Source organism: Triticum aestivum, chromosome 4A (genome assembly GCF_018294505.1).
Source record: "Triticum aestivum cultivar Chinese Spring chromosome 4A, IWGSC CS RefSeq v2.1, whole genome shotgun sequence".
Taxonomy (NCBI): Eukaryota; Viridiplantae; Streptophyta; class Magnoliopsida; order Poales; family Poaceae; genus Triticum; species Triticum aestivum.
The window spans coordinates 742,550,467-742,562,922 of record NC_057803.1 but is presented as its reverse complement, the minus strand read 5'-3'; the positions used below and the strand labels follow the sequence as shown (position 1 = coordinate 742,562,922).

The 12,456-nt window shown below is 42.2% G+C and overlaps 1 pseudogene; it reads right to left on the bottom strand.

Annotated features, from left to right (window-relative positions):
- Positions 1-1,518: 1,518 nt before the first annotated feature.
- LOC123084517 (disease resistance protein PIK6-NP-like) lies at positions 1,519-11,031 on the bottom strand (annotated as a pseudogene).
- Between the last annotated feature and the right edge of the window lie 1,425 nt (positions 11,032-12,456).

The following is a 12,456-nucleotide window of genomic DNA, read 5'->3' as shown; positions in this document are numbered from 1 at the left end:
AAAACGCGTGCTGGCATTCCAAGACTTGTTCAACTAGATTTTTTTTAATTTTTTTTGCATTGCACGTCTGAATCATGACACCTCTTTGGGAGAAATAATACCAGCAGGCAAACTGGCAATAGAACAAAAAAGGTGATCTGATCTCTTGACTTTTAAGCCACACATTTCAACATAAAAAGAAGTAGTAGGTGAAACGTTCACGCTCTACTAAAGAAATAGGAGTATATGCAACTAAATTTAGTCAATAATGACAGAGTTTTTCTACTGTATTATTACACATCTAAATCATGACACGTCTTAGATATGAATTGATGCTTACTGTTCGATCCCTAACCTCTTGGCAAGTAGGCTAATGCTGTGTAATTCCGACTGCTCTTCAGGCAAGTATGACAATATTCAGTGTTAACTGTCCTTCACATCACAAAAAGCACTTTAATTTCTGCATCATGGTGGCGTTACCCAATCTGTGATCCCGTGGTAAGTTATACAACAATGTGCATCATTCTAAATGCATCTGTTTTCACATGTTATCGAAATAGAAGAGAGAGTTTTGAATCGCTTTTTTACACATCTTCCAACTTTTTGCACATTGTTTACCTTGGTTACAACGACTCTGCTGAAGGGCTATCTATGCTTAGAATCCATCAGCATTTTCCACACTGGCCAGTCCTCTGTTCCACACTTCCACTAGACCATCTTGATCCCGATGGTTACATATTTCACACAACATGGCGAATACTACACAAACAGAATATAAATAGTTATATTCATAACCTACTAGTAAGAAAGGATGTTCAGATATCAAATCCTAGATACCTGGAGAGTGGACTCGGCAAATAAAATCCCTAAAGAAGCTTTCATTATCTCCCAAATATTGTTGCCACAAGATTCTCTGCTTGCTGGCTCCTACATGCTCTCAAGGGTGATTCTAGGCAGAAAATTTGGCCTGAAGCGAAAGCTGAGTACACTTCAGAAATTCATTAATATATGGTGGCCAAGTACCAACCTAGGCACCACAAATAAACAGGGAAATCCCCATAGCATCAATTTTAATGTTGATCATACCACACTTCCTTCAACATAATATACGTAGGAAAAGAAAGAAACCGATAAGCAAGGGTGACAGTAGTACTTTTGGGATTCTAGTGGCATGGAAGCATGTACGCAACGGATAATAAGCAAATGGTTATGAGGTGCATAGTCAACCCTGGTCTCTGCTAGTACTAATGAAATAGATTTGCCTAACTTGTTATAAAGCAGAAGCCAAAGATGTGTCCCTAAAATAGCAGAAGAAAACCAGCATCTACTCGGAATCTACCTCACATAGCCTTCAGATTGTTTTGTTTCAATATAAGACTTTAGCATTGTTTTCTGGCAGAGATCCTTCATAACAAGAGACTGCCCTTTGTGCAGCAATCCAAATAGGAAGATCTGCACCTGGTAATTGATCTGGCATAAGCCTGTCCCAAGAGTAGTTTTCTATCAACAACAGTGAATTTTCTGCATAAGTTTGCTCTTTCAGCCAGATCTTCAGTTTATCAATCCAGATATGAAATCATGAATCAAACTACAGACAGAAGGTATTGAATCCTCACCTTCACATCCATTTTTTCATACATAAACATGACATACCTGATACTTCTTTCGCCCGTTACATCTCCTGGAATCGTGCACGACATGGGCATGGATGGCAGTGAGGATATAGCTGCACCCTCAGGAAAAACAACACTGAATGGAAATGGAACTCTAAGAGGAAAAAAGGGAAATGCCAAAAATCAGTTGTATACTCTCGTTCTGCAAATGCTACAGGTAATGGGTACAATCAACCATACGAAGATAAGATGGTCACGCACTTCCATAATAAGCAGAGTTTGGCCCCTCCTCCTTTTCCGGGCTTGAGACCAGGTATGCAACATGAAGTGTAACATCATCTTAGCATAGGCGGAGTTACACCCCCACCCCCACCACAATGTGCACAAAAGAAACCCCCAAAACAAAAACCAAAACCAAAACCAAAAGAACAAGATACACACATGATCTCCAAAACAAAAACCAAGACTACTCGACCCTCAAAACGAACTTTTTTTTGTGTGACTTTCATCCTCCATTTTTATAAAAGGCAGAGAAAAACACTCTTTTTTGTGATTTTCATTTTCTTTTACTACAAAAGGCACTAAACAAACAAACATTTTTTTGTAATTTTTTCATCTGCTAACAAATGAAAACGCAGCAAACAAACAAACATTTTTTTTGTAATTTTTTCATTTGCTAAAAAAAGAAAACATAGCAAAATAAAAACAAGTAGATTTCTTTTGTTTTTTCTTTTGCTTCAAAAGACAATAAAGAGAGCAAACAAGCAGCAGCCTCCCGATATCTTTTCTTTCTCCACGATGATTTGTTAACGCTGCCAGCCTACATATATGGAGTAACTCTCAGTAAATGCATACGTGGAGTATCAATGGTTACTATTTAAAATGATGAGAAAGATATACATATCGTGCGCGCAGATTGGTAATTGCTTCATCTTTTTTTTTTACAGTTAATCGGCAATTCCTGTTATTTTATCTATTCTAGAAAGAAAAAAAGACAAGGTGTGCATAAATACTTAGACAAGGAGCGTGCATACCTTGATTCCCGCAGGTGGAGATGCACGTCAAGCTTAGCTCAATCAGGCTGAGAAACTGGAAAAGGGGGGAAAAAGGAGATCCTGAGATACATGGCTAGCTGCCCGTAGAGATCAGCACTAATGAATAAATAAATACACACTTAGTTACCTCGTACTCCAATAGTCTATATCCATTGATTTGATATGACGTATGAGACGGTTGGGAAGCATATCAATTGCATGTCTCGCTGTTTCCGCAGCCTTACTGAAGTCCGCACAACGGGCTATTACAACGACTGACACTTTCTGAAGCAAAGGGAGGTTCACTAGGTTACTAAAGTCAAAATCAAAGTGAGTATTGTCATCATTAGCCTGCGCTATGACATGGAACCTAAGAGATTCAACGATCGGCACATCTCCCTTTACAAACGAGCCAAGCGTTGCCTCTGTCTTGAAGACCCTCAGCTTGGGGAATGCACCTGCACCACCCATGGTGTCATGGTGGAGAGTTGAGTATGTTTCCAACTCGAGGGTAACAAGCTCTTGGAAACCTCCAAAGACCTCCAATTTTGGATTGTGTACATGCAGATGTAAATGGGAGAGGTTAGGAAGAAGCAAAGGATTGATCCTTGCCACCAGCCTAGGTTCTTGGTTGGCCATGCGTAGAACATGGAGTTGTGGAGGGAGGACATTCCACTCCCACAGGGTATCATCACCAGTAAATCTTCGGTTAGCATAAAGATTAATGTCTATGACTTGGATCTTGCTCAACTTGGCAACAGATTCTGCCCAAGCATTCATTAAGCTAGCATCGGGTATATCTGAAGCTCTAGGAATGCGGAGCTTCCTCAACTCTGTCAACTTACCCAGATTTTCCACAAAGTTCGAGGTCTCACCAGCATTTGCTATGCTTAACTCTTCCAGAGAAGTCAAATTTCCAATCCAGTATGGCACTGCAGTGCGTGTTTCACAAATGTTCAAGCACTTGAGTTGACTTAGTAGACCAATACTATCTGGAAGTTTACTTATCCAATTTGTACCCAAGTCCAGTACTAGTAAGAACTTTAGATCTCCTAGTTCCTCTGGGAGCTCATCGGTTTTAATGCCCTCTAGTCTGAGATACCTCAAGTGAACTAACTTTCCAAGATTTTCAAGATGATTAGGATTGTGCCAATTAGTGGGGCCTTCCAAAGCTAGGACACGCAAAACTTGAAAGCATGAAATTGATGGCAACATCTCAACATAGCAGACGGAATAAAGTGACCTTGCTTGTAATGTAGACGTGCTAGCCAAAGGTTGGACTCTATGTCGAGCAGCTAGTCTATGAGCATTGCAATATGAAGTTGTATATTGTGTGTTACTGTCCAATACAGTAATGAGGTTTTCTACCTTTGACAATAGACATATCATATCATGCATTATGTCATGGACACGACAACCAGTTATGATGCCATGATGTGGAGTCTCTACCGGCATTATCATGCTTCTGTTTACTAACTCGTTGAAGTACCTCTCACCAATCTCAAATAGTACTACCCCTGATTCCTCGTGGATAAATCCTTCGGCAATCCATTTCCATATTAAACTATCTTTCTCAATCAGATGATCTTCAGGATATATGCTCAGATACAATAAGCAAGTCTTTAGATGACAAGGTAGATCATAATAGCTAAACAAAACTATTTTCTCATGTTCTCCACGTCTTTGCTTTCTTCATGCCCAAAGGCGATTGACATGTATACCTTAGACCAAAACTCCACTGGTTTACTAATAAGCAAACTTGCTATTGTGATTATAGCCAATGGTACACCACCACATTTATGTAAAATTTTATCATATACCTCTCTCGGTAGATGATTAGGCCGTTCTATTTCACCACCAAATAATCTTCGATGAAATAAATCCTTAGATAAATCATGAGAAAGTGGTTGTAGCATGTATACTTCACCTGTTGCTGTTGCAACTTCAAGTATACGAGTAGTTGTGATTATCCTGCTTCCACAATTATTACGCACCAAAGCAATCTTGACTAGTTCCCGTGTTTTTTTATCCCATTTGTCATCAATGATGATTAAGTACCTGTCATCGCCATCCATAAAACAAGAGTTGTTATAAATTTGTGAAACTATTTGATGAGGCACCTAAGTATGTAAAAATATCTTTAAAAAGAGGAAGCACGAATGCCAGCCTCCTTGTTAAGGAATCCAAAGTTGGCATATTTTAATAAAGAAACGGAGGGGTTCAGGAGATAGACATGCATGCACGAGTAGAGTTTGATTCCAATCCATCTTCAGGATTTCTGACAAGCAAAAATTCCCAGTCTAGATAGTTATTAGGAAAAGGCCTATTAATGGTGCACCTGTTTTGCCTACTAATGGCGCACTACAGGTGCGCCATTAGTATCACGCCACTAGTATTTTTTACTAACGGCGCACCACTGGTGCGCCATTAGTATCTGGTATACTAATGGCGCACCACTGATGCGCCATTAGTATCTGGTATAGTAATGGCGCACCACGCAGTGCGCCATTAGTTTTGCCCATAGTGCGCCACTAGTGTCTGTTATACTAATGGCGCACCACATGGTAGTGCGCCATTAGTAACAAGTTTTTTAAATTTTTTTTTGTTTTTTCTTAATCTCAGGTCACTATTTCACATATGAGATATCCAACACATATATATACAATAAGCATCCATATAACAATCATAACCAACACACAAGTTTCATCATATATACATACATAGCCAACACATAGTTCCATCGTTACATATTACAAAAGTTTCACATTGTTCATCCAACACCGTTATCCATCAATTCACAAAAGTTTCACATGGATATAAAATAAAAACACAAATAGAAAAGAAGCACTCCATCCATGCAAGCTTCCGTGAATTAAATCAAATCTGCAAAATGATAAACGAGAAGTTAGAAGAAGAAGAAGAATCAGAAGACTAGAAGAATACTAGAAGAAGAAGAACACTAAAAGAAGAATAAGAAGAATTTTGGAAAAGAAGAAGAATAAGAAGAAGACTATAAGCTTATTATGTAAACTTGATCATTTTGTGCTAACATAAGTTATTTTGGAGCTAACCTATAGAAAACTAAGCATATAAGCTCTAAGTTAGCATATTAGAGCCAACTTAGGTAAAATGAAGCTAACCTATGTCAATTTGGAAAAGAAGAAGAATAAGAAGAAGACTATAAGCTTATTATGTAAACTTGATCATTTTGTGCTAACATAAGTTATTTTGGAGCTAACCTATAGGAAACTAAGCATATAAGCTCTAAGTTAGCATATTAGAGCCAACTTAGGTAAAATGAAGCTAATCTATGTCATTTTGGAAAAGAAGAAGAATAAGAAGAAGACTATAAGCTTATTATGTAAACTTGATCATTTTGTGTTAACATAAGTTATTTTGGAGCTAACCTATAGGAAACTAAGCATATAAGCTCTAAGTTAGCATATTAGAGCCAACTTAGGTAAAATGAAGCTAACCTATGTCATTTTGGAAAACAAGAAGAATAAGAAGAAGACTATAAGCTTATTATGTAAACTTGATCATTTTGTGCTAACATAAGTTATTTTGGAGCTAACCTATAGGAAACTAAGCATATAAGCTCTAAGTTAGCATATTAGAGCCAACTTAGGTAAAATGAAGCTAACCTATAGGAAACTAAGCATATTAGAGATAACATAGGTAACTAAGTATATATATATCATTTTGGAGATCTGACATACCTGACATAGTTCAGTTCTCACTGTTCTTGTCCTTCTCCTTCCTCAGCCTGATGCGCCAAGAGCGGCGAGGCGGTGGAGGCAGTGGAGGCAGTGGGGTGTAGTCTTCTACCACAATTGGTGTGGTCATGTTGCCCAGCTGTGGGATCACCGGCGCCACCACCGGTGCGTGGTCATTGTCAGGCACCACCACCATCACGAGGCCACCTTCAGGCAGGACGGGCACGACCATCGCTAGGTCATCCTCAGCCACCTCCATCTCTTGCGCATGGTCAGCCACCACCATCTCTTGCCCATGGTCAACCACCACCATCTCTTGCCCTTGGTCAGCCACCACCAGCGCTAGGTCATCCTTAGCCTGATGCCCATCGTCATCCTGCAGCTCCTCATCCCCACTCTGCTCCTCTTCTCCCGCACTCCAGTCCGGATCATCCTTCTTGTTGTCTATGTTGCTTCCAGAATCGCTGCTGCTTTCTCTAAAGGCAGAATCGATGTTGCTTTTGCTACAGCCATAGTCGCTGCTGCTTTGGCTGTAGCCAGTGTTGCTGCTGCTGCTCCCATTACCTGTCCAAATGCAACAATGACCGTTAATAATCGATGTGATACAAAGCCAAATGTAGAGGAATAAGAAGAGGCAGAACGTACCGGCATCATTATCGTCAGCGTAGCGCATGCGACACATAGTCGCGTTGAACACCTTCACGATGAGCACGATGGCGTCGTCGTCGTACCTGAAGAGAAGGAAGTACTCCAGACGCAGGTCGTAGGCACGGTAGAACTTCTCCCACCCACGAGACAAGTACATGTGGCCCTCCTTGATCACCAACTCCACATCCCACTGCCTGCGGAACCCGCTGCCGACCTGTCGCAGCTTCACATTATTTGGCGGATCTTCACCCAGCATGTTCATAAAACTGTCAGGCAGCCTCTGCAGTTTGGGACAATGAGTGATGTAGCAAACAACAGATATCATAATGAAATGGGTGAAGGGGAGATCTCTCGTTTTATATACCTGCGTCATGGATGATACTGAAGTCACAAGTATGATACTGAAGAACTCGGAAGCAACCAACTCGTACTGCGGTGTCGCAGAGCGGCGGTGGCTGCTTCCCCCCATCTCTGATAAGCAGCAGAAGAGACTAATTAGTACCCTTACAACAGATCATAAAACATGCATTAGTCGCAAGTACCCCATAGGTCCTATTTTTAGCAAAGTCATGCTAAAATTCATGGAAAATTTCAGCATGACCTTTTGCTGAAAAAATGACATATGGAGTGCCCGAATTTGCCGGAACAGAAGTTAATCGACATTCCGGCAAACTCAAGGGCCTCTCGGGGTATAGCAGCAGCATCACAAGTTGACAAAATTCCCAAGTAGTACAGCAGCAGCATCACAAAATTCCCAAGTAGTACAGCAGCAGCATCACAAGTTGATTTACCGGTCTTGAAGAAAGAGATACTTGTATGCCAAAACATATGCTTAAGAATTTACATTTGCAAATGGGCCTCTTTTGCTGCTAAGATTCAGCAGTGCTAGCTGCTCAATGCCAAGTACTGCAAATTATATTATACTGGTCCATAACTAAATGATGGGTTCATTTGTAGAAGTGACAAGTCATACTACCATAGATGAAAGTAGCATGATATACTAATTACCAGATGGGGTAGCAACGATAGAAAAAAATAAGAATGGTGTATGCACTAAACAAGATCTCATGGCTCTCATGATCATAATTCATGCATGAAAAATTAGATATAAAGGCCGCAAAGCTTAGTCCGGATGCCTTAAATCTTAACCACATTTTGCTATTGCTAATTTCTAGAAGTGAGCTCTGACAGCTTTCTATAATAAATTAGTCAAGATAAGTTCCTAAGCTCCTGATATGACGAAACTAGCGTACATATACCAATAAATGCAATTTGTAACAAATTGTTGTACAACAATATATCTTCTAGCCATGAAACCCTACCCTGATTATGGTAATATCTACTATTACATTGATTATAAACAGAAGAATTACAAACTTGCTTATTCTTAGTGAACAAAGTTAGCGCCACATGTCCTTAAAATGATAATTAGTATCATTCAACCAAGATTCAAGGATGCATATGGAATTCTTAAAGCAACTCATCCATTGTTTCAGGTGGAAACAATCTGAACTCAACGTGAACGCACACATGTGATTTTGTTTTCGGCCCTGTGAGCGGACATTGGATGAGCCAAGATGATGCTTATATCTTCCGCAAAAAGAAGATGATGGTTATATCGGCAATCATGGTGAATTTCCTACAATGGCTGCACAAGGGGATGTGTTCATCGCCTCCAATACTTGCAGGAAACAGTTTTATCCTATTTCTCCAGATAATGAGAAGCAATCTTGAAATATGACAGATATTTCTGTCGTGCACATTCTAGTAGACACTACCCTGTTTGTTATCAAACAGGTGGTGCAGATAGATTCTAGTACCCACTACCCTGTCATCCCGTTATACTACTATATGAGTTCCAATATTTCACCCCAAGCAAATCACACCACCCTAAACCCTCATTTCGGATCAATTCGAGCAAGCACGTCCTAGACAGACTAGGAGAGAACAAGGGCAAGTTGTCGACCTGGGCATACGGCTCCGCAGCTCGCCATTGATCTGAACAATCGAGCGAATCTGACACTCGTCGGCAATTCTGAGCAATCCAGAGCCCCCCTTCCCCGCACCCGAAGGGAAGGAGCAGCAACTTGTGGCAATTTGTGGAAAAATTTCCTGGGAGGGAGGGGGAACAGTGGAGATGGATCGGGGGAGGGAGGAGGGAGGAGTGGGGAACGAACCGCATAACCAGTGGGAGCAGTTGGCCTGGCAGGGGATCCGGAAGCGGTCGTGGCAGACGAAGCAGACGTCGTCCTCCGGTGGCACCGGCGACGCAGACGAGGAGGGGGCGGCGGCGGCGGAGCTGGGCGCGTGTGGCTGCCCGGCTCGTCGGCGGAGGCGGCCGTCGGAAGCAACAGACGAATCCCGCCCTCCTCCTCGTACTGCACCCTGTGTGGTCGTCGGCGGTGGGATGGGAGGAAGGCGAGGGAGGCGGCGCTCGCGGGGAGGCGGGGCTCGGGGGGAGGCGGCGCTCGAGGGGGAGGAAGGGAGAGGGAGGCGGGGGGCGTGTGGGCGGCTGCGGCGGACGAAGGCGGCGGACGGCGGGGGCGCGTGGGTGGCGTGGGCGGCGGGGGCGCGTGGGCGGGGCGCGTGGGCGGCGGACGGCGGGGGCTCGATCGAGTGGGGAAACCTGGGACTAAGAAAAAAATAGTAACCCTGGTACTAATGGCGCACAGTATGCAAATGCGCCATTAGTGCGCCATTAGAAGTTTTCCAAAAAAATAAAAAAAAAAGTATATATTCTAATGGCGTACTGTGTCACGGTGCGCCATTAGTAGTTTTGCAAAAAAAAAACAGTAGTGGCGCACCATGTCCCTGTGCGCCATTAGTATATACTAATGGCGCACCACATAGCAGGTGCGCTATCAGTGTCCATCCCATTTATAGCCATTTTCCTAGTAGTGATCCATTAGATATATATTTGAATTGACATCTATGGTAACAAGCTCTGAAATATATGAACATGGGCGAAGATTCGGCAGTAAGTTGCAATCCAGTTTATAACAAAGATGCTTGGAAAATGTGATATTATACACTATTCCCCGCAAAACATTTTGTTTTTGTAAAATACACAAGAATGATCATAGGCCATCCAAATCCTTCTCTAACATAAGATGTCTCAGACAAAATTTACCAGTCATCTCTTTGCTCATTTCTTCATCGGGTTTGATGCTATTTCCCTCATTTACTATTTGATGTATATGAAACTACATAATAGGGCGTGTACCTCTTATTCTGGAGTAATACTCGGAGTTCGTCGATCAGTTGCCTTTCATCTAACCCTAGATGCATTTGCCTGTGAATTCAAAAGAAAATGTCATTGAGAAGTTTCTTCACGCAAGGATTACGCCCCACCGGAACAAAAGCACAACAATCGAATTGCCCTTGTAGCTTATGATACACTGCTTTAGCAAGAGTTGTCTTGCCAAGGCCTCCGAAACCGAAAATAGAGATTATCTTGAGTTGCTTGGACACACCATGACTATCCCCAGTAGTCAGCATATCAGTTAGCTTGCTTGATGCTGTATCGATGCCAATGAGCTCCCTCTATCCTTGTATAGAGCCAACATGCGTGGGTCAACCGTGGTTATTACTGTGGTTGTGCCAGTTGGATTGGCATCCACCTCATTGACCCTATGCCTACCACGCCGGTCAGCCGCTTCCTGGACACGAACCTTGATGTTTTTTATTTCGTTGGCGATCTCATGGCGAATGAACAAGTCTCTCATCTTGTTCATGAGCTGTCTGAATTTGTGTGGCTCGACAGTGGCAGGAGTGCCCTTGATGCGTACCAGGAACTTGTCGACGATGTCCTCCATTCTATATGACTGGTCCCTAATATCATTGGCCCAGAGCTTGATCTGCTTGTCAAGCTGGTCCCGTGGCACGTCCCCGACCTTGCGGAGGGCGGCGTGCATGCTCCTCAGCTCTCTCAAGATACTGGACGTCTTCCTTGACGCCTGTCTGCAGCTTGTACTCCTCACTCAGAAGGCTGCCAAGCTTGAGGAGAAGGCTGCCTATGGCACCCGTTGCAACGCCCACCATGGCTTCACTCCCGATCGGCGGCTGGTTGATTGGGTGAAAATAATGATTGCTTGGACGTGAGGCCTATATATATATACTCCCTCCGTCCTTGAGAAGGCTGCCAAGTTATTTTTTCTATATTTGGCCGTATTTATACAATAATACACAAACATTTATGTCAACAAATTAGTAGTATTAGATTCATGGTAAAATATATTTTTATCATATACCTATTTGGTTTCACAAACATTGATATATTTTTAGACAAACGCGGTTAAATTTAGAGATATTTCGACCGTCCAATAATGTTGGAAGTGCACTCTTTTAAGGACGGAGGGAGTAAATCCATGCTCACCCTTTCTTGATATCGATGGACATTGCTAGGTAGCTGTTGGAATTGACGTGGTACAATAATATACTGTCATGAATTGATGGGGACTGATATAATTTAAAGCATGTTTTGCCAAGGGATAGGCGTGCATGTGGCCTTGGGTGGACCGGTAGATTTTAAAACATGTTTGTCTGCCTAGGAGATGATTTAATCTGCATTTGTGCCGGCCCAATTAAATACGAATATTTTTTTTATAAAGGGCAATTTTATTATCTCAAATGTAGCATCAAGCAGATACAAAGCATTATGAGTAACACCCGGCCTCTGCATAACTAGGATGCACACGGCCCAATATGAAGGTCTGACAAAAAATTGATGAAAAAACCGACAAATCGGCAACAGTAGAGCCCTATAGACCGACACTATGCCTATGTCGAAGGAGGTGGTGGATCGATCCGAAGGTTATGTTGCCACCCATGTTGGGAAAAAACCTCAATAGCCACCTACTCCAATCACATACAGACCGCCTTGAACAGCGGTTGGTCCTCCGGTAGTTGTAACATAGACCACTTACGTAGCAATTGTGTACGGCGGAAAATAACCTGCAGAGGAGAATCATTTCTTCCATTAAAAACAAAATCATTTCTACATAGCCAAAGCGACCAAATTAAGGCATACGCTCCCACCCTTATTAGCGTTTTGAACCTATTTGAAATACCGTCCAGCCAATGACCAAAAATATTGGCAACAGTTGTGGGCGGATACAAATTTGACGCTATTTGAATGACTGACCATGTAGAACGCGCAAACTTGCATTGGAAAAGGAGGTGTTTGATTGTCTCGTCATGAGTACAAAAACAACACTTCTTACTCCCTTGCCAGTTGAGTCGTGCGAGATTGTCTTTGGTTAACACAACCCCCCTATGAAGATATCACATGAAACTTTTCACTTTTAATGGAATCTTGGACTTCCAAATTTTATTGTTATTACTCACTGGTACCTCAGAATGTGTGAGCGCACGATACATAGTCTACTGTGAAAGACCCTGATGTAGTAAGGTTCCAGCGAAACACATCCCGACCTTGTGTCAGGTTAATCGAATCCAGTCGGGATA